The following is a 26,160-nucleotide window of genomic DNA, read 5'->3' as shown; positions in this document are numbered from 1 at the left end:
ATACATACAAGTTTATACTCCCAAAGGACCATGTGTATTATTCTCTACTATTTAACTAGTTGGTCCGACCTGGTGCTGGGTGGGAATGACATGGGTTTGCAGGTTGTATAGCCGAGCGAACACTGCAGCTCTGCAGGAAGGGTATTAATTACCAAGCGTTTGGGGTTCTGGCTTGTTAGGATATTCAACAGAGGGTTACATTTATACAAAATGTTGAATTTTACTGTGTTTGTTTTCCTATTTACTTAATTAAATGTTCTACATGAAAATACATGATCTAAGTGATTGACAGTTGGTCTTTAGCAGTTATAAATGTAGGCCATATTTACTTTGAAGAGCTACTACAATAGTGACAGGATAGGCATCAAATAAAACATTTTATTACAGTGAAGGGTAGGTAGCAACTCATCTGCCACGCTGATCCTCAACACTGGAGCCCCCCAGGGGTGCGTGCTCAGTCCCCTCCTGTACTCCCTGTTCACCCATGACTGCATGGCCAGGAACAACTCCAACACCATCATTAAGTTTGCTGATGACACAACAGTGGTAGGCCTGATCACCGACAACAACAAGACAGCCTATAGGGAGGAGGTCAGAGACATGGCCGGGTGGTGCCAGAATAACAACCTGTCCCTCAACGTAACCAAGACTAAGGAGATGATTGTGGACTACAGGAAAAGGAGGACCGAGCACGCTCCCATTCTCATCGACGGGGCAGTAGTGGAGCAGGTTGAGAGCTTCAAGTTCCTTGGTGTCCACATCAACAAACTAGAACGGTCCAAACACACCAAGACAGTCATGAAGAGGGCACGACAAAGCCTATTCTCCCTCAGGAGACTGAAAGGATTTGGCATTGGTCCTCAGATCCTCAAAAGGTTCTACAGCTGCACCATCGAGAGCTTACTGACTGCTTGCATCACTGCCTCGTATGGCAACTGCTCGGTCTCCGACTGCAAGGCACTACAGAGGGTAGTACGGCCCAGTACATCACTGGGGCTAAGCAGCCTGCCATCCAGGACCTCTACAGCAGGCGGTGTCAGAGGAAGGCCCTAAAAATTGTCAAAGACCCTAGCCACCCTAGTCATAGACGGTTCTCTCTCCTACCGCATGGCAGGCCGGAGGCTTCTCAACAGTTTTTACCCCCAACCCATAAGACTCCTGAACAGGTAATCAAATGGCTGCCCAGACTATTAGCATTGTCTTTTTACTGTTGTTTTATTTCTTTACTTATCTATTGTTCGCCTAACAACTTTTCTGCACTATTGGTTAGAGCCTGTTAGTAAACATTTCACTGTGAGGTATACTACACCTGTTGTATTCAGCATTTCACTGTAAGGTCTACTACACCTGTTGTATTCAGCATTTCACTGTAAGGTCTACTACACCTGTTGTTTTCAGCATTTCACTGTGAGGTCTACTACACCTGTTGTATTCAGCATTTCACTGTGAGGTCTACTACACCTGTTGTATGCGGCATTTCACTGTAAGGTCTTCTACACCTGTTGTATTCAGCATTTCACTGTAAGGTCTACTACACCTGTTGTATTCAGCATTTCACTGTAAGGTCTACTACACCTGTTGTATTCAGCATTTCACTGTAAGGTCTACTACACCTGTTGTATTCAGCATTTCACTGTAAGGTCTACTACACCTGTTGTATTCAGCATTTCACTGTAAGGTCTACTACACCTGTTGTATTCAGCATTTCACTGTGAGGTCTACTACACCTGTTGTGTTCAGCATTTCACTGTAAGGTCTACTACACCTGTTGTATTCAGCATTTCACTGTGAGGTCTACTACACCTGTTGTATGCAGCATTTCACTGTAAGGTCTACTACACTTGTTGTATTCAGCATTTCACTGTAAGGTCTACTACACCTGTTGTATTCAGCATTTCACTGTAAGGTCTACTACACCTGTTGTATTCAGCATTTCACTGTGAGGTCTACTACACCTGTTGTATTCAGCATTTCACTGTGAGGTCTACTACACCTGTTGTATTCAGCATTTCACTGTGAGGTCTACTACACCTGTTGTATTCAGCATTTCACTGTAAGGTCTACTACACCTGTTGTATTCAGCACGTGACCAACGTTGATTTGATTTGAATAAATGGTTAATAGGTGTATATCTACCTTTATTGTTTATTCTGTGTTAAAGCATTCAACCCACATAATGCACAGTGCATTTAAAATAAAAACAAAGCGAAACCAGTGATTATTTTTTTTATAATAAATCGAGCCGACCTCAAAAATAACATTAATCGCTACCAGCTTTTCCATCTCCCTCTCGAAGTGAGTCCGGGATTCCTTCTCCAGTTTAAAAGGCCTTTTAAGCCCTGCAACCCTTCACGCCTATTCTTCATTCGATCTCACTAACTGCCCATCATTAGAGGGTCGAGGCAGATTCCTGCTTAAACTGGGCCAGGGAGAGGGGGATAGACACTGGATGACTTTACCCTACACCATGTCTGGGAAAAAAAATAGCACCCTATTCCCTACATAGTGCGTTACTTTTGACCAGCGCCTATTAGGGACACCCAAAGAAGTGCACTGTGTAGGGTGCCATTTGGGACACAGGCAAACTCTAATACTAAATGGTCCGTTCAGACCCACAGACTGATGACATATCTGACCTGACAGAGCTTGGCCCACATGTATTTATATAAAAGAGACACACACACACACACACACACACACACACACACACACACACACACACACACACACACACACACACACACACACACACACACACACACACACACACACACACACACACACACACACACACACACACACACACACACACACACACACACACACACACTTGGGGTCACTTAGAAATGTCCTTGTTTTTGAAAAAGCTCATTTTTTTGTCCATTAAATATCAAATGGATCAGAAATACAGTGAAGACATTGTTAATGTTGTAAATGGCTATTGTAGCTGGAAACTACAGATTTTTTCATGGAATATCTACATAGGTGTAGGCCCATTATCAGCAACCATCACTCCTGTGTTCCAATGGCATCCAAGTTTAGCATTTTAAAAGGCTAGTTGACCATTAGAAAAATCATTTTGCAATTATGTTAGCACAGCTGAAAACTGTTGTTCTGATTAAAGAAGCAATACAACTGGCCTTCTTTAGTCTAGTTGAGTATCTGAAGCATCAGCACTTGTGGGTTCGATTATAGGCTCAAAAGTGTCAGGAACAAATACCTTTCTTCTGAAACTCATCAGTCTATTCTTGTTCTGAGAAATTGCCAAAAAACTAAAGATCTCGTACAACACTGTGTGCTACTCCCGTCACAGAACAGCGCAAGCTGGCTCTAACCAGAATAGAAAGAGGAGTGGGAGGCCCCGGTGCACAACTGAGCAAGAGGACAAGTATATTAGAGTGTCTAGTTTGAGAAACAGACTCCTCACAAGTCCTCAACTGGCAGCTTCATTAAATAGTACCCGCAAAACACCAGTCTCAACTTCAACAGTGAAGGCAGAGGTCCTCTGTCCAGTCTCAACGTCAACAGTGAAGAGGCAACTCCGGGATGCTGGCCTTTTAGGCAGAGTTCCTCTGTCCAGTCTCAACGTCAACAGTGAAGAGGCAACTCCGGGATGCTGGCCTTTTAGGCAGAGTTCCTCTGTCCAGTCTCAACGTCAACAGTGAAGAGGCAACTCCGGGATGCTGGCCTTTTAGGCAGAGTTCCTCTGTCCAGTCTCAACGTCAACAGTGAAGAGGCAACTCCGGGATGCTGGCCTTTTAGGCAGAGTTCCTCTGTCCAGTCTCAACGTCAACAGTGAAGAGGCAACTCCGGGATGCTGGCCTTTTAGGCAGAGTTCCTCTGTCCAGTCTCAACGTCAACAGTGAAGAGGTGACTCCGGGATGCTGGCCTTTTAGGCAGAGTTCCTCTGTCCAGTCTCAACGTCAACAGTGAAGAGGCGACTCCGGGATGCTGGCCTTTTAGGCAGAGTTCCTCTGTCCAGTCTCAACGTCAACAGTGAAGAGGCAACTCCGGGATGCTGGCCTTCTAGGCAGAGTTCCTCTGTCCAGTCTCAACGTCAACAGTGAAGAGGCAACTCCGGGATGCAGGCCTTTTAGGCAGAGTTCCTCTGTCCAGTCTCAACGTCAACAGTGAAGAGGTGACTCCGGGATGCTGGCCTTCTAGGCAGAGTTCCTCTGTCCAGTCTCATCGTCAACAGTGAAGAGGCGACTCCGGGATGCTGGCCTTCTAGGCAGACTTCCTCTGTCCAGTCTCAACGTCAACAGTGAAGAGGTGACTCTGGGATGCTGGCCTTCTAGGCAGAGTTCCTCTGTCCAGTCTCAACGTCAACAGTGAAGAGGCGACTCCGGGATGCTGGCCTTTTAGGCAGAGTTCCTCTGTCCAGTCTCAACGTCAACAGTGAAGAGGTGACTCCAGGATGCTGTCCTTCTAGGCAGAGTTCCTCTGTCCAGTCTCAACGTCAACAGTGAAGAGGCAACCCTGGGATGCTGGCCTTCTAGGCAGAGTTCCTCTGTCCAGTCTCAACATCAACAGTGAAGAGGTGACTCCGGGATGCTGGCCTTCTAGGCAGAGTTCCTCTGTCCAGTCTCAATGTCAACAGTGAAGAGGTGACTCCGTAATGCTGGCCTTCTAGGCAGAGTTCCTCTGTCCAGTCTCAACGTCAACAGTGAAGAGGCGACTCCAGGATGCTGTCCTTCTAGGCAGAGTTCCTCTGTCCAGTCTCAACGTCAACAGTGAAGAGGCAACTGTTGGATGCTGGCCTTCTAGGCAGAGTTCCTCTGTCCAGTCTCAACGTCAACAGTGAAGAGGCAACTGTTGGATGCTGGCCTTCTAGGCAGGGTTCCTCTGTCCAGTCTCAACGTCAACAGTGAAGAGGCGACTCCAGGATGCTGGTCCTCTAGGCAGAGTTCCTCTGTCCAGTCTCAACGTCAACAGTGAAGAGGTGACTCCGTAATGCTGGCCTTCTAGGCAGAGTTCCTCTGTCCAGTCTCAACGTCAACAGTGAAGAGGCGACTCCAGGATGCTGGTCCTCTAGGCAGAGTTCCTCTGTCCAGTCTCAACGTCAACAGTGAAGAGGCGACTCCGGGATGCTGGCCTTCTAGGCAGACTTCCTCTGTCCAGTCTCAACGTCAACAGTGAAGAGGCGACTCCGGGATGCTGGCCTTCTAGGCAGACTTCCTCTGTCCAGTCTCAACGTCAACAGTGAAGAGGTGACTCTGGGATGCTGGCCTTCTAGGCAGAGTTCCTCTGTCCAGTCTCAACGTCAACAGTGAAGAGGCGACTCCGGGATGCTGGCCTTTTAGGCAGAGTTCCTCTGTCCAGTCTCAACGTCAACAGTGAAGAGGCGACTCCGGGATGCTGGCCTTTTAGGCAGAGTTCCTCTGTCCAGTCTCAACGTCAACAGTGAAGAGGTGACTCCAGGATGCTGTCCTTCTAGGCAGAGTTCCTCTGTCCAGTCTCAACGTCAACAGTGAAGAGGCAACCCTGGGATGCTGGCCTTCTAGGCAGAGTTCCTCTGTCCAGTCTCAACATCAACAGTGAAGAGGTGACTCCGGGATGCTGGCCTTCTAGGCAGAGTTCCTCTGTCCAGTCTCAACGTCAACAGTGAAGAGGTGACTCCGTAATGCTGGCCTTCTAGGCAGAGTTCCTCTGTCCAGTCTCAACGTCAACAGTGAAGAGGCGACTCCAGGATGCTGTCCTTCTAGGCAGAGTTCCTCTGTCCAGTCTCAACGTCAACAGTGAAGAGGCAACTGTTGGATGCTGGCCTTCTAGGCAGAGTTCCTCTGTCCAGTCTCAACGTCAACAGTGAAGAGGCAACTGTTGGATGCTGGCCTTCTAGGCAGGGTTCCTCTGTCCAGTCTCAACGTCAACAGTGAAGAGGCGACTCCAGGATGCTGGTCCTCTAGGCAGAGTTCCTCTGTCCAGTCTCAACGTCAACAGTGAAGAGGTGACTCCGTAATGCTGGCCTTCTAGGCAGAGTTCCTCTGTCCAGTCTCAACGTCAACAGTGAAGAGGCGACTCCAGGATGCTGGTCCTCTAGGCAGAGTTCCTCTGTCCAGTCTCAACGTCAACAGTGAAGAGGTGACTCCGTAATGCTGGCCTTCTAGGCAGAGTTCCTCTGTCCAGTCTCAACGTCAACAGTGAAGAGGCGACTCCAGGATGCTGTCCTTCTAGGCAGAGTTCCTCTGTCCAGTCTCAACGTCAACAGTGAAGAGGCAACTGTTGGATGCTGGCCTTCTAGGCAGAGTTCCTCTGTCCAGTCTCAACGTCAACAGTGAAGAGGCAACTGTTGGATGCTGGCCTTCTAGGCAGGGTTCCTCTGTCCAGTCTCAACGTCAACAGTGAAGAGGCGACTCCAGGATGCTGGTCCTCTAGGCAGAGTTCCTCTGTCCAGTCTCAACGTCAACAGTGAAGAGGTGACTCCGTAATGCTGGCCTTCTAGGCAGAGTTCCTCTGTCCAGTCTCAACGTCAACAGTGAAGAGGCGACTCCAGGATGCTGGTCCTCTAGGCAGAGTTCCTCTGTCCAGTCTCAACGTCAACAGTGAAGAGGTGACTCCAGTATAATGGCCTTTTAGGCAGAGTTCCTCTGTCCAGTCTCAACGTCAACAGTGAAGAGGTGACTCCGTAATGCAGGCCTTCTAGGCAGAGTTCCTCTGTCCAGTCTCAACGTCAACAGTGAAGAGGTGACTCCGTAATGCTGGTCTTCTAGGCAGAGTTCCTCTGTCCAGTCTCAACGTCAACAGTGAAGAGGTGACTCCGTAATGCTGGTCTTCTAGGCAGAGGTCCTCTGTCCAGTCTCAACGTCAACAGTGAAGAGGCAACTCCAGGATGCTGGCCTTTTAGGCAGAGTTCCTCTGTCCAGTCTCAACGTCAACAGTGAAGAGGTGACTCTGGGATGCTCTCCTTCTAGGCAGAGCTCCTCTGTCCAGTCTCAACGTCAACAGTGAAGAGGTGACTCCAGTATAATGGCCTTTTAGGCAGAGTTCCTCTGTCCAGTCTCAACGTCAACAGTGAAGAGGTGACTCCGTAATGCAGGCCTTCTAGGCAGAGTTCCTCTGTCCAGTCTCAACGTCAACAGTGAAGAGGCGACTCCGGGATGCTGGCCTTTTAGGCAGAGTTCCTCTGTCCAGTCTCAACGTCAACAGTGAAGAGGTGACTCCAGGATGCTGTCCTTCTAGGCAGAGTTCCTCTGTCCAGTCTCAACGTCAACAGTGAAGAGGCAACCCTGGGATGCTGGCCTTCTAGGCAGAGTTCCTCTGTCCAGTCTCAACATCAACAGTGAAGAGGTGACTCCGGGATGCTGGCCTTCTAGGCAGAGTTCCTCTGTCCAGTCTCAACGTCAACAGTGAAGAGGTGACTCCGTAATGCTGGCCTTCTAGGCAGAGTTCCTCTGTCCAGTCTCAACGTCAACAGTGAAGAGGCGACTCCAGGATGCTGTCCTTCTAGGCAGAGTTCCTCTGTCCAGTCTCAACGTCAACAGTGAAGAGGCAACTGTTGGATGCTGGCCTTCTAGGCAGAGTTCCTCTGTCCAGTCTCAACGTCAACAGTGAAGAGGCAACTGTTGGATGCTGGCCTTCTAGGCAGGGTTCCTCTGTCCAGTCTCAACGTCAACAGTGAAGAGGCGACTCCAGGATGCTGGTCCTCTAGGCAGAGTTCCTCTGTCCAGTCTCAACGTCAACAGTGAAGAGGTGACTCCGTAATGCTGGCCTTCTAGGCAGAGTTCCTCTGTCCAGTCTCAACGTCAACAGTGAAGAGGCGACTCCAGGATGCTGGTCCTCTAGGCAGAGTTCCTCTGTCCAGTCTCAACGTCAACAGTGAAGAGGTGACTCCGTAATGCTGGCCTTCTAGGCAGAGTTCCTCTGTCCAGTCTCAACGTCAACAGTGAAGAGGCGACTCCAGGATGCTGTCCTTCTAGGCAGAGTTCCTCTGTCCAGTCTCAACGTCAACAGTGAAGAGGCAACTGTTGGATGCTGGCCTTCTAGGCAGAGTTCCTCTGTCCAGTCTCAACGTCAACAGTGAAGAGGCAACTGTTGGATGCTGGCCTTCTAGGCAGGGTTCCTCTGTCCAGTCTCAACGTCAACAGTGAAGAGGCGACTCCAGGATGCTGGTTCTCTAGGCAGAGTTCCTCTGTCCAGTCTCAACGTCAACAGTGAAGAGGTGACTCCAGGATGCTGTCCTTCTAGGCAGAGTTCCTCTGTCCAGTCTCAACGTCAACAGTGAAGAGGCAACCCTGGGATGCTGGCCTTCTAGGCAGAGTTCCTCTGTCCAGTCTCAACATCAACAGTGAAGAGGTGACTCCGGGATGCTGGCCTTCTAGGCAGAGTTCCTCTGTCCAGTCTCAACGTCAACAGTGAAGAGGCAACCCTGGGATGCTGGCCTTCTAGGCAGAGTTCCTCTGTCCAGTCTCAACATCAACAGTGAAGAGGCAACTGTTGGATGCTGGCCTTCTAGGCAGAGTTCCTCTGTCCAGTCTCAACGTCAACAGTGAAGAGGCAACTGTTGGATGCTGGCCTTCTAGGCAGGGTTCCTCTGTCCAGTCTCAACGTCAACAGTGAAGAGGCGACTCCAGGATGCTGGTCCTCTAGGCAGAGTTCCTCTGTCCAGTCTCAACGTCAACAGTGAAGAGGTGACTCCGTAATGCTGGCCTTCTAGGCAGAGTTCCTCTGTCCAGTCTCAACGTCAACAGTGAAGAGGCGACTCCAGGATGCTGGTCCTCTAGGCAGAGTTCCTCTGTCCAGTCTCAACGTCAACAGTGAAGAGGTGACTCCGTAATGCTGGCCTTCTAGGCAGAGTTCCTCTGTCCAGTCTCAACGTCAACAGTGAAGAGGCGACTCCAGGATGCTGTCCTTCTAGGCAGAGTTCCTCTGTCCAGTCTCAACGTCAACAGTGAAGAGGCAACTGTTGGATGCTGGCCTTCTAGGCAGAGTTCCTCTGTCCAGTCTCAACGTCAACAGTGAAGAGGCAACTGTTGGATGCTGGCCTTCTAGGCAGGGTTCCTCTGTCCAGTCTCAACGTCAACAGTGAAGAGGCGACTCCAGGATGCTGGTTCTCTAGGCAGAGTTCCTCTGTCCAGTCTCAACGTCAACAGTGAAGAGGTGACTCCGTAATGCTGGCCTTCTAGGCAGAGTTCCTCTGTCCAGTCTCAACGTCAACAGTGAAGAGGCGACTCCAGGATGCTGGTCCTCTAGGCAGAGTTCCTCTGTCCAGTCTCAACGTCAACAGTGAAGAGGTGACTCCAGTATAATGGCCTTTTAGGCAGAGTTCCTCTGTCCAGTCTCAACGTCAACAGTGAAGAGGTGACTCCGTAATGCAGGCCTTCTAGGCAGAGTTCCTCTGTCCAGTCTCAACGTCAACAGTGAAGAGGTGACTCCGTAATGCTGGTCTTCTAGGCAGAGTTCCTCTGTCCAGTCTCAACGTCAACAGTGAAGAGGTGACTCCGTAATGCTGGTCTTCTAGGCAGAGGTCCTCTGTCCAGTCTCAACGTCAACAGTGAAGAGGCAACTCCAGGATGCTGGCCTTTTAGGCAGAGTTCCTCTGTCCAGTCTCAACGTCAACAGTGAAGAGGTGACTCTGGGATGCTCTCCTTCTAGGCAGAGCTCCTCTGTCCAGTCTCAACGTCAACAGTGAAGAGGTGACTCCAGTATAATGGCCTTTTAGGCAGAGTTCCTCTGTCCAGTCTCAACGTCAACAGTGAAGAGGTGACTCCGTAATGCAGGCCTTCTAGGCAGAGTTCCTCTGTCCAGTCTCAACGTCAACAGTGAAGAGGTGACTCCGTAATGCTGGTCTTCTAGGCAGAGTTCCTCTGTCCAGTCTCAACGTCAACAGTGAAGAGGTGACTCCGTAATGCTGGTCTTCTAGGCAGAGGTCCTCTGTCCAGTCTCAACGTCAACAGTGAAGAGGCAACTCCAGGATGCTGGCCTTTTAGGCAGAGTTCCTCTGTCCAGTCTCAACGTCAACAGTGAAGAGGTGACTCTGGGATGCTCTCCTTCTAGGCAGAGTTCCTCTGTCCAGTCTCAACGTCAACAGTGAAGAGGTGACTCCGGGATGCTGGCCTTCTAGGCAGAGTTCCTCTGTCCAGTCTCAACGTCAACAGTGAAGAGGTGACTCCAGTATAATGGCCTTTTAGGCAGAGTTCCTCTGTCCAGTCTCAACGTCAACAGTGAAGAGGTGACTCCGTAATGCAGGCCTTCTAGGCAGAGTTCCTCTGTCCAGTCTCAACGTCAACAGTGAAGAGGTGACAATGCAGTGAAGAACAGGTGACTCCGTAATGCTGGTCTTCTAGGCAGAGGTCCTCTGTCCAGTCTCAACGTCAACAGTGAAGAGGCAACTCCAGGATGCTGGCCTTTTAGGCAGAGTTCCTCTGTCCAGTCTCAACGTCAACAGTGAAGAGGTGACTCTGGGATGCTCTCCTTCTAGGCAGAGTTCCTCTGTCCAGTCTCAACGTCAACAGTGAAGAGGTGACTCCGGGATGCTGGCCTTCTAGGCAGAGTTCCTCTGTCCAGTGTCTGTGTTCTTTTGCCCATCTTAATCTTTTCTTTTTATTTGCCAGTCTGAGATACGGCTTTTTCTTTGCAACTCTGCCAATGTTGACAGGGGCCTGTCTGGCCCACCTTTTCCTGTAGTCCACAATCGGCTCCTTTGTCGTCGGCTCATTGTTGTCGTGATCAGTCCTACCACTTGATGGCGTTGTGCGCGACCACACAATTGTGGGTGAATACGGTGTACAGGACGTGATTAAGTACACCCACTGATGGGCCCCCGTGTTGGTCAGAGTGGAGGATGTTACCTACCCTCACCCCCTGGGGAGGCCTGTCAGTAAGTCCAGGTTGCAGCTGCAGACGGAGGTGTTCAGTAACAGGGTCCTGAGCTTGGAGGGGAGAACAGTGTTCATTGATCTCAGCATTCAACATCATCATCATCATCATCATTACATATGGCAGGTTACCTTGGCGTTCTTGGACACGGGGACTATGGTGGTCTGCTTAAAACAAGTTGCTATTATAGACCGGGTCAGGGATAGGTTGAAAATGTAATTGAAGACACTTAGCAGCTGGTCAGTGCATGCTCTGAGGACGTGTTCTGGTATTCCATTTCGCCCTGCGGCCTTGCGAATGTTAACCTGTTTAAAAGGTCGGCCATGGAAAGTGAGATCAACCAGTTGTCTGGAACAGCTGGTGTTCTCATGCATGGTTCAATATTGCTTCCCTCGATGCAAGCATAGAATGTATTTAGCTTATCTGGTAGGCTCGAGTCACTGTGCAGCTCACGGTTGGATTTCCCTTTGTAAATCTGTGATAGATGTGGCAGGGCTTGTAAGAGCATCAGAGCCTAGTAAGATTCGATCTTAGTCCTGGACTTATGTTTTGACTGTTTGATGGTTCGTCAGAAGTCTTAGCAGGATTTCTTATAAGCATCCTGATTAGTTTCCCGCTCTTTGAAAATGGCTCACTGTGTGTATGTTCTGAAAATGGCAGGTCCAGCCATTAGCTTAGTGTGGATATTGCCTGTAATCCATGGCTTCTGGTTGGGGTATGTACGTACGGTCACTTTGCAGACAACATCGTCAATGCATTGATTAATGAACTCCTCAAATGTTATGGGATGAATCCTGTAACATGCTCCATCCAGTCTGCTATCAAAACAGTCCTGTACCTTAGCATCCACTTCCGTATCGTGTCACTGGTACTTCCTGTGTGTGTGTGTGTGTGTGTGTGTGTGTGTGTGTGTGTGTATACAGTCTCGCTCTAAAATGTCAGAGACAGGGTGTGTTGTGGGTACTTAACACACGTCTCTTTATCCTGAACGGTGACATCATGCTAGGTCAACACACCCTGGCGCTGACATTTTACAGAGAAAACACAAACACCATCATAAAACCTGTCTCTATTGGACAGGACTGGAGTGCCACCAGAGACTTATTCACGCTGTCTATTGCCAATGAAGCAAGTTGTTTTAGGACAAAGAGAAAAGCACTGATTCTGTCACTTTTATGAAAAGCAAAATGTAATCTTCTTGTTGCTGGTGAGGGAGAAGGGACTGTGTCCCAAACGGCACCCTATTCCCTACAGAGTTCACTACTGTAGACCAGGACCCAGAGGGCACTACTGTAGACCAGGACCCAGAGGGCACTACTGTAGACCAGGACCCAGAGGGCACTACTGTAGACCAGGACCCAGAGGGCACTACTGTAGACCAGGACCCAGAGGGCACTACTGTAGACAAGGACCCAGAGGGCACTACTGTAGACCAGGACCCAGAGGGCACTACTGTAGACCAGGACCCAGAGGGCATAGTGAACTAGTGTAGACCAGGACCCAGAGGGCATAGTGAACTACTGTAGACCAGGACCCAGGGGGCATAGTGCACTACTGTAGACCAGGACCCAGGGGGCATAGTGCACTACTGTAGACCAGGACCCAGAGGGCATAGTGCACTACTGTAGACCAGGACCCAGAGGGCATAGTGCACTACTGTAGACCAGGACCCAGAGGGCATAGTGCACTACTGTAGACCAGGACCCAGAGGGCATAGTGCACTACTGTAGACCAGGACCCAGAGGGCATAGTGCACTACTGTAGACCAGGACCCAGGGGGCATAGTGCACTACTGTAGACCAGGACCCAGAGGGTATAGTGCACTACTGTAGACCAGGACCCAGAGGGCATAGTGCACTACTGTAGACCAGGACCCAGAGGGCATAGTGCACTACTGTAGACCAGGACCCAGAGGGCATAGTGCACTACTGTAGACCAGGACCCAGGGGGCATAGTGCACTACTGTAGACCAGGACTCATAGTGCACTACTGTAGACCAGGACCCAGAGGGCATAGTGCACTACTGTAGACCAGGACCCAGAGGGCATAGTGCACTACTGTAGACCAGGACCCAGAGGGCATAGTGCACTACTGTAGACCAGGACCCAGGGGGCATAGTGCACTACTGTAGACCAGGACCCAGGGGGCATAGTGCACTACTGTAGACCAGGACTCATAGTGCACTACTGTAGAGCAGGACCCAGAGGGCATAGTGCACTACTGTAGACCAGGACCCAGGGGGCATAGTGCACTACTGTAGACCAGGACTCATAGTGCACTACTGTAGACCAGGACCCAGAGGGCATAGTGCACTACTGTAGACCAGGACCCAGAGGGCTCTACTGTAGACCAGGACCCAGAGGGCTCTACTGACAGAGTAGCGAGCCGGGAGGGCACAGAGTAGCGAGACAGCAGCAGTATTCACCACAAAACATGTTTACTGGCTGGCCAGCAGCAGCAGCAGTATTTACCACAAAACATGTTTACTGGCAGGCCAGCAGCAGTATTTACCACAAAACATGTTTACTGGCTGGCCAGCAGCAGTATTTACCACAAAACATGTTTACTGGCTGGCCAGCAGCAGCAGTATTTACCACAAAACATGTTTACTGGCTGGCCAGCAGCAGTATTTACCACAAAACATGTTTACTGGCTGGCCAGCAGCAGCTTCAACCAAACATTTACAGGAAGGCGATCTCAGCGCCGGTAGATTCTGTCTAACATGGTTTTGTTAAGTATAAAGACAACAGAGTGGGTTTGAAAACGAGCCGTCTCAGTCAGTCTGTCCATAGCTAACTAGCCCCTCGGCATCTCGTAAAAGAGACATTTGACGCTTTGTCTAGAATGTTCCTGTGACATTTCCTTCCACATGGAAGCGTCACCTCTGACCCCTGTGTTTTAGGGTGTTCTGAGAGAGGAATACTAGTGAGCTCCAGACCAGCAGGAAGAAAGGCAGTCTTCCCTTCCCTCCAACTGTCCTTCTATACTGAACAAAAATATAAAGCGCAACATGTAAAGTCTTGGTCTCATGTTTCATGAGCTGAAATAAAAAGATCCCAGAAAATGTTCCATATGAACAAACATATTATTTTTCTCAAATGTTTTTGCACAAGTTTGTTTACATGCCTGTTAGTGAGCATTTCTCCTTTGCCAAGATAATCCATCTACCTGACAGGTGTGGCATATAAAGAAGCTGATTACACAGCATGATCGTTACACAGGTGCACCTTGTGCTAGGGGACAATAAAAGGCCACTCTAAAATGTGCAGTTGAATGTGCAGTTGTGTCACACAACACAATGCCACAGATGTCTCAAGTTTTGAGGTTGTGTGCAATTGGCATGCTGACTGCAGGAACGTCCCCCAGATCTGTTGCCAGAGACTTGAATGTTAATTTCTCTACCACAAGCCGCCTCCAATGTCATTCTATAGAATTTGGCAGTACGTCCAACTGGCCTCACAACCACAAACCACACTGATTTCATCAGCTGATTTAGCTTGTTGTGGTCTGTCTGCTGCTAGCTTCACTGCTAGCTTCACTGCTAGCTTCACTGAAACACAGGAATGGAATGTTAGCAAACTATAGACGTTAGGCTCTGATAAACAGCATGTAGCTTGTCATTTATTTAGGATAGTTTGGACAGCTTCAAAATCATGCGAAAGATGCAGATCTCGTACTAACATTACAGCATTTGTTAAATTCTTATTTTTCCCCATATACCTTTCTCCCTGGAGGGATCTCAGGCCCAGTTACTGAGAGCGACTTTAATTGAAAGTTTCTGACATTTCAAGCCTTGAGCATCTTTGACCTTTGTCTGATATGTTCATCTTTTATGTCTCATGGAACTGCGTTTTAGGCCCAAAAGGATAAAAGTTAGCCATTCTGACACAGAGGCTGCTTCCCAAATGGTACCTTTCAACCAGGGCCCTATCATCCCAAATCACACCATATCCCCTATATAGTGCACTGCTTTCGACCAGGGCCCATTAGGGATTAGGGTGTAATTTAGGACAATAGGGCGCAGGTCAAAAGTAGTGCACTATATTAGGAACATTTATGATGACCTTGGACCGTTTATGATAACGGCACTGTGATTATACATTTTGTGGAAAGTTGGGAATTTGTTTCCTAACGTAAACATTTACACCTCTACTATGTCCTATATATTCCCTACGGGACCTGGTCAATAGTAGTGAACTATCTAGGGCAGGAGTAGGCAACCCTGGTCCTGGGAAAATGGAAATTAAACTAACGGCTAATACAATGCTTCAACATTACTGGCACTTCATGTTTTGGATAAATTAACCGCCCGGGAAGACCAGGTGTGTTGGGTTCCAACCCGAACAGGAAGACCAGGTGTGTTGGGTTCCAACCCGACCGGGAAGACCAGGTGTGTTGGGTTCCAACCCGACCGGGAAGACCAGGTGTGTTGGGTTTCAACCCGCCCGGGAAGACCAGGTGTGTTGGGTTCCAACCCGACCGGGAAGACCAAGTGTGTTGGGTTCCAACCCGACCGGGAAGACCAGGTGTGTTGGGTTCCAACCCGACCGGGAAGACCAGGTGTGTTGGGTTCCAACCCGACCGGGAAGACCAGGTGTGTTGGGTTCCAACCCGACCGGGAAGACCAGGTGTGTTGGGTTCCAACCCGACCGGGAAGACCAGGTGTGTTGGGTTCCAACCCGACCGGGAAGACCAGGTGTGTTGGGTTTAAAGACCAATCAAGTAGCTCCGTCTGTCAGGTGTGGTGCCTAGTTGGAACAAAATCTGGCAGTACATTTGGCACTCCAGGAACAGGGTTGCCTATCCCTGATATATGGTGCCATTTGGAACGTATCCTAGGACATTTTACAGTGTCTCTCGAAGTCAACCTAACTGTTCTTCTGGCTAATGTTTTACAAGTGAAGGGGACAGGACACCTGTTTATAATGACCTCCTGTCTATTCTATAACAAAACCTTCACTCTGGCTATGTGTGCATGACTGCTTAGTATTATGACATACTAAAACACAGTGGCTAGTCACATAAACACAACGTGTGTGTGAGTGAGTCTTTCTCACAGATAAAACTACAGCCTTTACTCTCAAGTTAGGTTCAATCACACAGAAACACTACATTCATTCTACCACATATTAATTTCAAGTCAGTGTTTTCATGTAGAGTTGAGAAGGTAGAGGAGGAAGAGAGAGAGAGAGAGAGAGAGAAGAGTTGAGAAAGTAGAGGAGAGAGAGAAGGGCTACTTTTGAGGATCCTCTCCAAAAAACTAAACTGCCACCTGGCATGAGTGATTGGTTGGCAGGATGAAAGCAGCGTCAGTGAGAACTGCCTCTGCCTCCCCAAAAGCTGAGTGGAAGAAGGCTGAAGTGGATGGCATCCAACTAACGTGAGGTGTGGTGCAACCCGAAAAAAGTATTATTGATTAAGCTATAGTTTAGGCCTAGTACATTACCTAGAAATAAATATTGATCGGCCATATCTGCCTGCAAATGGTCCCACACCTATTAAGGCTATATTATACACAACGTAGCTCAAGAGAAAGCGGGAACAGGCGGATACGGTATGAAAAGCCAGCGTGAGCAGGCGGGTACGGTATGAAAAGCCATCGAGAGCAGGCAGGTACAGTAGGCGGGTACAGTATGAAAAGCCAGCGTGAGCAGGCGGGTACGGTATGAAAAGCCATCGAGAGCAGGCGGGTACAGTAGACGGGTACAGTATGAAAAGCCAGCGTGAGCAGGCGGGTACGGTATGAAAAGCCAGCATGAGCAAGCGGGTACAGTAGGCGGGTACAGTATGAAAAGCCAGCGTGAGCAGGCGGGTACGGTATTAAAAGCCAGCGGGAGCAGGCGGGTACGGTATGAAAAGCCAGCGGGAGCAGGCGGGTACAGTATGAAAAGCCAGCGGGAGCAGGCGGGTACGGCATGAAAAGCCAGCGGGAGCAGGCGGGTACGGCATGAAAAGCCAGCGGGAGCAGGCGGGTACGGCATGAAAAGCCAGCGGGAGCAGGCGGGTACAGTATGAAAAGCCAGCGGGAGCAGGCGGGTACAGTATGAAAAGCCAGCGGGAGCAGGCGGGTACAGTATGAAAAGCCAGCGGGAGCAGGCGGGTACAGTATGAAAAGCCAGCGGGAGCAGGCGGGTACAGTAGGAAAAGCCAGCGGGAGCAGGCGGGTACAGTATGAAAAGCCAGCGGGAGCAGGCGGGTACAGTATGAAAAGCCAGCGGGAGCAGGCGGGTACAGTATGAAAAGCCAGCGGGAGCAGGCGGGTACAGTATGAAAAGCCAGCGGGAGCAGGCGGGTACAGTAGGAAAAGCCAGCGGGAGCAGGCGGGTACAGTAGGAAAAGCCAGCGGGAGCAGGCGGGTACAGTATGAAAAGCCAGCGGGAGCAGGCGGGTACAGTATGAAAAGCCAGCGGGAGCAGGCGGGTACAGTAGGAAAAGCCAGCGGGAGCAGGCGGGTACAGTAGGAAAAGCCAGCGGGAGCAGGCGGGTACAGTAGGAAAAGCCAGCGGGAGCAGGCGGGTACAGTATGAAAAGCCAGCGGGAGCAGGAGGATCCGTTTCTCTATAATTGCCCTGTAAAAGCCAGATTGTATTTTATAACTTAGCGAGTCATTGTTGGGCAAAAGAACAAGCTTCCCCCTCCAATGCACAGTGCATTGAAACTATGCAGACGTTGGAGAGGTGTTTGGCCACTTGGAGACACCAGTGAGTCCTCTCACTAACCCCCAGTCTGGAGAGGTGTGCGGCCACTTGGAGACACCAGTTAGTCCTCTCACTAACCCCCAGTCTGGAGAGGTGTGTGGCCACTTGGAGACACCAGTGAGTCCTCGCACTTGTCTTATGTTGCACCTACTCCACATTTTCAACCCCGTCCCCGTACAGGCCGATTCAACCCCGTCCCCGTACAGGCCGATTCAACCCCGTCCCTGTACAGGCCGATTCAACCCCGTCCCCGTACAGGCCGATTCAACCCTGTCCATATAAACCACATCCTCATCGGCAGACTCAACAGCCTTGGTTTCTCAAATGATTGCCTCGCCTGGTTTACCAACTACTTCTCTGATAGAGTTCAGTGTGTCAAATCGGAGGCCCTGTTGTCTGGATCTCTGGCAGTCTCTATGGGTGTGTCACAGGGTTCAATTCTCAGGCCGACTCTTTTCTCTGTGTACATCAATGATGTTGCTCTTGCTGCTGGTGATTCCCTGATCCACCTCTACGCAGACGACACCATTCTGTATACCTCTGGCCCTTCTTTGGACACTGTGTTAACTAACCTCCAGACGAGCTTCAATGCCATACAACTCTCCTTCCGTGGCCTCCAGCTGCTCTTAAATGCAAGTAAAACTAAATGCATGCTCTTCAACCGATCGCTGCCCGCACACGCCCGCCCGTCCAGCATCACTACTCTGGACGGTTCTGACTTAGAATATGTGGACAACTACAAATAACTAGGTGTCTGGTTAGACTTTAACTCTCCTTCCAGACTCAAACATCTCCAATCCAAAATTAAATCTAGAATCGGCTTCCTATATCGCAACAAAGCATCCTTCACTCATGCTGCCAACATACCCTTAAAAAAAAAACTGACTATCCTAAAACTGACTATCCTACTGATCCTTGACTTTGGCGATGTCATTTACAAAATAGCCTCCAACACTCTACTCAACAAACTGGATGCAGCCTATCACAGTGCAATCCGTTTTGTCACCAAAGCCCCATATACTATCTACCATTGCGACCTGTACGCTCTCGTTGGCTGGCCCTCGCTTCATACTCGTCGCCAAACCCACTGGCTCCAGGTCATTTATAAGTCTATGCTAGGTAAAGCCCCGCCTCATCTCAGCTCACTGGTCACCATAGCAGCACCCACTCGTAGCACGCTCTCCAGCAGGTATATCTCACTGGTCATCCCCAAAGCCAATTCCTCCTTTGGTCGTCTTTCCTTCCAGTTTTCTGCTGCCAATGACTGGAACGAACTGCAAAAATCTCTGAAACTGGAAACACTTATCTCCCTCACTAGCTTTAAGCACCAGCTGTCAGAGCAGCTCACAGATCACTGCACCTGTACATAGCCCATCTATAATTTAGCCCAAATAACTACCGCTTCCCTTTCTGTATTTATTTTGCTCCTTTGCACACCAGTATTTCTACTTTGCACACTCATCTACTGTCACATCTACCATTCCAGTGCTTTACTTGCTATATTGTATTTACTTTGCCACCATGGCCTATTGATTTCCTTTACCTCCCTTATCTCACCTAATTTGCTCACATCGTATATAGACTTTTTCTAATGTATTATTGACTGTATGTTTGTTTTACTCCATGTGTAACTCTGTGTTGTTGTCTGTGTCGAACTGCTTTGCTTTATCTTGGCCAGGTAGCAGTTGTAAATGAGAACTTGTTCTCAACTAGCCTACCTGGTTAAATAAAGGTGAAATAAAAAAAAAAAAAAAAAAAATGTCTATAGGTCCCCTGACCCCTCCACAACAGAGACCAGCTAGATGTCTATAGGTTCCCCTGACCCCTCCACAACAGAGACCAGCTAGATGTCTATAGGTTCCCCTGACCCCTCCACAACAGAGACCAGCTAGATGTCTATAAGTCCCCTCCACAACAGAGACCAGCTAGATGTCTATAGGTCCCCTGACCCCTCCACAACAGAGACCAGCTAGATATCTATAGGACCCCTCCACAACAGAGACCAGCTAGATGTCTATAGGTCCCCTGACCCCTCCACAACAGAGACCAGCTAGATGTCTATAGGTTCCCTTGACCCCTCCACAACAGAGACCAGCTAGATGTCTATAGGTTCCCTCCACAACAGAGACCAGCTAGATGTCTATAGGACCCCTCCACAACAGAGACCAGCTAGATGTCTATAGGTCCCCTGACCACTCCACAACAGAGACCAGCTAGATGTCTATGGGTTCCCCTGACCTCTCCACAGCAGAGACCAGCTAGATGTCTATAGGTCCCCTGACCACTCCACAACAGAGACCAGCTAGATGTCTATAGGTCCCCTCCACAACAGAGACCAGCTAGATGTCTATAGGTTCCCTCCACAGCAGAGGCCAGCTAGATGTCTATAGGTCCCCTCCACAACAGAGACCAGCTAGATGTCTATAGGTTCCCTCCACAACAGAGACCAGCTAGATGTCTATAGGTCCCCTGACCCCTCCACAACAGAGACCAGCTAGATGTCTATAGGTCCCCTGACCCCTCCACAACAGAGACCAGCTAGATGTCTATAGGTCCCCTGACCCCTCCACAACAGAGACCAGCTAGATGTCTATAGGTTCCCCTGACCCCTCCACAACAGAGACCAGCTAGATGTCTATAGGTTCCCTCCACAGCAGAGGCCAGCTAGATGTCTATAGGTCCCCTCCACAACAGAGACCAGCTAGATGTCTATAGGTCCCCTCCACAACAGAGACCAGCTAGATGTCTATAGGTCCCCTCCACAACAGAGACCAGCTAGATGTCTATAGGTTCCCCTGACCCCTCCACAACAGAGACCAGCTAGATGTCAATAGGTCCCCTCCACAACAGAGACAAGCTAGATGTCTATAGGTCCCCTCCACAACAGAGACAAGCTAGATGTCTATAGGTCCCCTCCACAACAGAGACCAGCTAGATGTCTATAGGTCCCCTCCACAACAGAGACCAGCTAGATGTCTATAGGTTCCCCTTACCCCTCCACAACAGAGACCAGCTAGATGTCTATAGGTTCCCCTGACCCCTCCACAACAGAGACCAGCTAGATGTCTATAGGTTCCCCTGACCCCTCCACAGCAGAGACCAGCTGTTTCAGATGAGGATGGAAGGACTTCAGATTCCTCACTGATGACAAATGCCTGTTAGATTTTTTTCCCCTCCGTCTCAAAAAAAGTCTTTTTTTTAAGGCACATTTTCTCATCTCCTCCCAACTGCATGTGCTGCCATAGAAATAGAAGGAATAGAACAGGCATCCCCATTCAATTCAAAGATGCAGCCATTGCAAGTGTCCCCGTAGGAGCAAAGCAGGAAGTACAAAACAGGAAGTGCTAATATACACAACTGTTCACAAGTTCGGGGTCACTTAGAAATGTCCCTGTTTTTGAAAGAAAAATATGCTTTTGTCCATTAAAATAAGATCAAATTGATCAGAAAGACAGTTTAGACATTGTTCATGACTATTGTAGCTGGAAACGGCAGATTTTCTATGGAATATCTACATAGGTTTACAGAGGCCCATTATCAGCAATCCAAGTTTATCATTGTAAAAGGCTAATTGATCATTAGAAAACCCTTTTGCAATTGTTAGCACAGCTGAAAACTGTTCTGATTAAAGAAGCAATAAAACTGGCCTTCTTTAGACTAGTCTTACTATTCTTGAGAAACAGACACCTCACAAGTCCTCAACTGGCAGCTTCATTAAATAGTGCCCTGCAAAAGGCGACTCAAGAGGCGACTCCAGGATGCTGTTTTTAATGTTAAATTACTTTCAACCCTTGAAACAATTGAGACATGGATTGTGTATGTGTGCCATTCAGAGGGTGAATGGGCAAGACAAAAAATGTAAGTGCCTTTGAACGAGGTATGAAAGTAGTAGGTGTCAGGTGACCTGGTTTGTGTCAAGAACTGCAACGCTGCTGGGTTTTTCCTCACTCAACAAATTCCTGTGTGTGTCAAGAATGTTCCACCAACCAAAGGACATCCAGCCAACTTGACACAACTGTGGGAAGCATCGGAGTCAACATGGGCCAGCATCCCTGTGGAACGCTTTCAACAGTCCATGCCCTGACGAATTGAGGCTGTTGAGGGCAAACCTCCCATTTGGGGGTGGGGGGGTTGCAACTCAATATTAGGAAGGTGTTCTTAATGTTTTGTACACTCAGTGTAGGCTTATCTGATAGAGTTGTCTACCCTACCTGACACAAAGGAAACAGGACACACATAAGCAAATGTTCACATACAATCACTGCAGAGATTCATCACTGTATCCAACGCAATACAGCACAGCTGTGCCAGTAGTTGTTCATTTTATGGCCCTGCTCTCTGGCCCTGCTCTCCGGCCCTGCTCTCCGGCCTCTCCAGATTCAGCAGATGCTGAGATCAGGGTGTAGAATGCAACCTACATATGTTTATGACATTAACCCGTTCAGCCAATAAAAACAACCAGATTTTAGTCTGGCTCCAGAACTACATTACAACTAGCATGTGTTCGTCTGGGAATATTGCGGATTATCAAACTAGATGCTCATTCTCCAGTTAGAAATCCTGAGTGTAGAGGCAGCGTGACACCGTGAGATAAAGTCAAGCCGGCCCTACGTCATCATTTACCGGGGACGCTTGTCTATAGATATTTTTATCTGACCGTAAACCTAGATTTTAGGCACATGCTGAGCATCAGACAGGCCTGTCATCAGACTGAGGCAAGGTAACATCACTACCGCGGCTCTCTTTAACCACTAAACCAGCCGTATATACATTTTGTAAAGATTAATAGTTTGTTGAGAATAACATTTTAAAAAGGTGTCCTATTCGGTATTGCGTTCGAGATGAACCAACAGTTCTGCGATGAGAATCTGGAAATGACAGGATGTCGAATCCACAGACATTTAACACTGGGACGAGAACACGCCCATGTCAATGCCTCGCCGCGCCTCGATCATCTGTGCATGTCTAATTAACTATTTACATTCACGAAAGACAAAAACTAGGAACATGTTCCCTATTAGGGCTAGGATACTAAATCTAAACCTTTACTTGGCATTATTCTCTACGGCAATAGTGTTCACAGGCCAGGAACCATCCAAGGCTTTCTCTGTGTGCTTGTCCATCCTGCGGCATAAACTACATATTCAATTTAGCCTGAAAATGTCTTTGCCAGCTGCAGATGCCTTCAATTCTAATCTGCTGCCTTCGTTGAAATGCATGAACATGGTAGCAAGGTCTCCTAGTGCATTTTCGGCCTAGCGATAAATCCATGTTTATTATTGCATTCAAAATGTGCCATTTGTGTTTCCAAATGTCTCAATATCTCACCGCTGTAGACATCTAGGCTATTTCATGGTAACCTGATGTGGTAATCCGATGTAATAGTGTAACATTCAACATTGTACAGCATATCAACTGAACAGCCTCCAGTAAATCAATGCAATGTACATCTGAGATCATTTAGCAAATGCAGCGCTAGAAAATAAAGGTGACTTTAACGAGAGAGAGAGAAAGCAAACGGATAACGTTACTTACTGTCACAAATCCAGAACTTTTTCCTCGGGATTCCAACGTAAAAACTGGTAGGTTTAAATGTGTCGCAAATCCGGGTGTCAATGCAATATTGTGGTGTTCAGAAGTGAACGGTTTTCACCGCCGTTACTGGCTCGCTGCTCCATTCCGGGGAAATCAGCCGGGAGTGCGCCTACATGGGATGCGCGTTCCCGAATTACTGTTTCCTGTCCAGCCCGAAACCAACCCTGCAATCAGCCTCGACCAAATCAACCAACCAACCCTACAATCATTCTTGACCAATCAACCAAACCAAGCTAAAACAAACGCAATTTATTTGATAGGCAATCGTATACACACTCACTGGCCAGTTTATTAGGAACAACTTCTCTCTGGGAATGAATCGCTCATAGAGAGAGTGAGTCACGTGGCCATGGCTTGCTATGTAAAGCAGGCAGACAGGCATGAAGGCCTTCAGGTAAAGAGCTTCTCTGGTTTGAAGTGGTGGGAACACAGGGTTTAGCTTTCAAGGAGCCTGAAAAGAGTGTCTGACTTGGAAAAGTGTCACGTTTTCAGAAGGAGTCAGGAAATTGGTTAACGAAGAAGGATTGGAGTGAGAGAGAGAGAGAGAGAGGAGGTTGAGAAAGACAAGAGGATGAGTTTGAATCTGTTGAAGTTGACAATAACGAGGGTGAGGTTATGTCGAAGAACACGGGTGTCAAGTTCAAACAGAACTCACCAGTTTGAGTCCAGGAGGTGAAATGGGTAGGTGTTGTGAGGAGCCCGAACCTTGCATTGATGGACATGATAAAGTTGAAGTCTGAAGTTTACATATGTAACAGTTAAGCTTCCGTCCGTCCCCTCGCCCCGACCCGGGCTCGAACCAGGGACCCTCTGCACACATCAACAACTGACACCCACGAAGCATCGCTACCCATCGCTCCACCAAAGCCGCGGCCCTTGCAGGTCTCAGAGCAGGCTCAGTATTGAGATGGCTGTACTGGTTTATGGTTCATTTAACAGGCTTATGCATTTTTTTTATTGAAACAGTACATGAGGTTAAACTAAATACTGAGAAAGTTATGTTTTTAAATACAAGTCAATGTATTAACTAGTATGACTGTTTTACACTGAACAAAAAATATAAAACGCAATGTGTGAAGTGTTGGTCCCGTGTTTCATGAGCTGAAATAAAAAGATCCCAGAAACGTTCCATACGCACAAAAAGCTTATTTCTCTCAAATTTTGTGCACAAATTTGTTTACATCCCTGTTGGTGAGCATTTCTCCTTTGCCAAGATAATCCATCCACCTGACAGGTGTGGCATATCAAGAAGTTGATTAAACAGCATGATCGTTACAGTGGTGCATCTTGTGCTGGGGAGTGTGCACGTTTTGAGGGTGAATGCAATTGGCATGCATGACTGCAGGAATGTCCCGCTGAACTGTTGCCAGAGACTTGAAGAATAATTTCTCTACCATAAACTGCCTCCAACATTCTTTTAGAGAATTTGGCAGTACGTCCAACCGGCATCACAAACGCAGACCTCGTGTAACCCCGCCAGCCTTGAACCTTCACATCTTCTTCACCTGCGGGATCATCTGAGGGGGGGGGGGGGGGGTTACTGAGGAGTATTTCTGTCTGGGGAAAAAGTCATTCTGATTGGCTGGGCCTGGCTGCAAAGTGGTTGGGCCTATGCCCTCCCATGCCTGCCCAAGCATGTGAAATCCATAGATTAGTGGCTAATTAATTCATTTCAATTCAGTGATTTCCTCATATGAACAGTAACTCAGTAAAATCTTAGAAATTGTTTCATTTTGCATTTTATATTTTTGTTCAGTATAAATATTATGATATTATTAACATATTATGTTACTGTACTTACTGTAGTTTCTAGTCTTTTACTGACTGAATTATTAATGTTTTGCAGATCGAAATTCAACCAGGCCAACAATTCTACTGCGATGGCAAGAGCACTGTTAGGTGCTTTAGATCAGAGCACTGTTAGGTGCTTTAGATCAGAGCACTGTTAGGTGCTTTAGATCAGAGCACTGTTAGGTGCTTTAGATCAGAGCACTGTTAGGTGCTTTAGATCAGAGCACTGTTAGGTGCTTTAGATCAGAGCACTGTTAGGTGCTTTAGATCAGAGCACTGTTAGGTGCTTTAGATCAGAGCACTGTTAGGTGCTTTAGATCAGAGCACTGTTAGGTGCTTTAGATCAGAGCACTGTTAGGTGCTTTAGATCAGAGCATTGTTAGGTGCTTTAGATCAGAGCACTGTTAGGTGCTTTAGATCAGAGCACTGTTAGGTGCTTTAGATCAGAGCACTGTTAGGTGCTTTAGATCAGAGCACTGTTAGGTGCTTTAGATCAGAGCACTGTTAGGTGCTTTAGATCAGAGCACTGTTAGGTGCTTTAGATCAGAGCACTGTTAGGTGCTTTAGATCAGAGCACTGTTAGGTGCTTTAGATCAGAGCACTGTTAGGTGCTTTAGAGTCAATCCATTGAAGTCCTAGTGTCTTCTGTTTTTTCCCATCAACCCGGTGAGGGGTGATATTCACTAATTAGTGACCTTCATTCATCAATGAAGGACAAGGAGGAGTCGAAAACCCTGCAAGACACTCGTCCCACCGTGGATTGAGTTTGACATGTTTCTGAAAAGCATCCTGAGACGTATGTACAGAGATTGTATTGGCCGTAGAATTAGAATCGAAGAAAATCCAATCACATTGGGTAATTTTGGGGGGGTGGGATCTCCATCTCAGAATGCACGTATCAGGATAACAGGCGTTGTGTCTGAGAGAAAAGAGGCCAACCAACACTGTTTCGGATGGGAATGTCTGTTCTACTCACTGTAATTCTATGGGACAATGGCTGTGCTACATTATATACAGTCGTGGCCAAAAGATTTGAGAATGACACAAATATTAATTTCCACAAAGTTTGCTGCTTCAGTGTCTTTAGATATTTTTGTCAGATGTTGCTATGGAATACTGAAGTATAATTACAAGCATTTCATAAGTGTTTAAAGGCTTTTATTGACAATTACATGAAGTTGATGCAAAGAGTCAATATTTGCAGTGTTGACCCTTCTTTTTCAAGACCTCTGCAATCCATCCTGGCATGCTGTCAATTAAC

The 26,160-nt window shown here is 48.1% G+C and overlaps 1 protein-coding gene across 3 annotated transcripts in view; it reads right to left on the bottom strand.

The window, feature by feature from the left end:
- Positions 1 to 23,203, bottom strand: part of LOC139380994 (ras-associated and pleckstrin homology domains-containing protein 1-like) — a 140,334-nt gene extending 117,131 nt beyond the window's left edge. For 2 of the 3 annotated variants that reach the window (XM_071124215.1, XM_071124216.1), the window contains exon 1: positions 23,049 to 23,190. The gene's annotated coding sequence lies outside the window, so the exon portion shown is untranslated. Of the gene's footprint in view, positions 1 to 23,048 lie in introns of all 3 variants that reach the window. The other variant, XM_071124217.1, reaches the window with a different exon arrangement.
- Between the last annotated feature and the right edge of the window lie 2,957 nt (positions 23,204 to 26,160).

Source organism: Oncorhynchus clarkii, chromosome 22 (assembly GCF_045791955.1).
Source record: "Oncorhynchus clarkii lewisi isolate Uvic-CL-2024 chromosome 22, UVic_Ocla_1.0, whole genome shotgun sequence".
NCBI classification, from domain to species: domain Eukaryota; kingdom Metazoa; phylum Chordata; class Actinopteri; order Salmoniformes; family Salmonidae; genus Oncorhynchus; species Oncorhynchus clarkii.
This window is presented reverse-complemented; position numbering and strand designations above follow the sequence as displayed.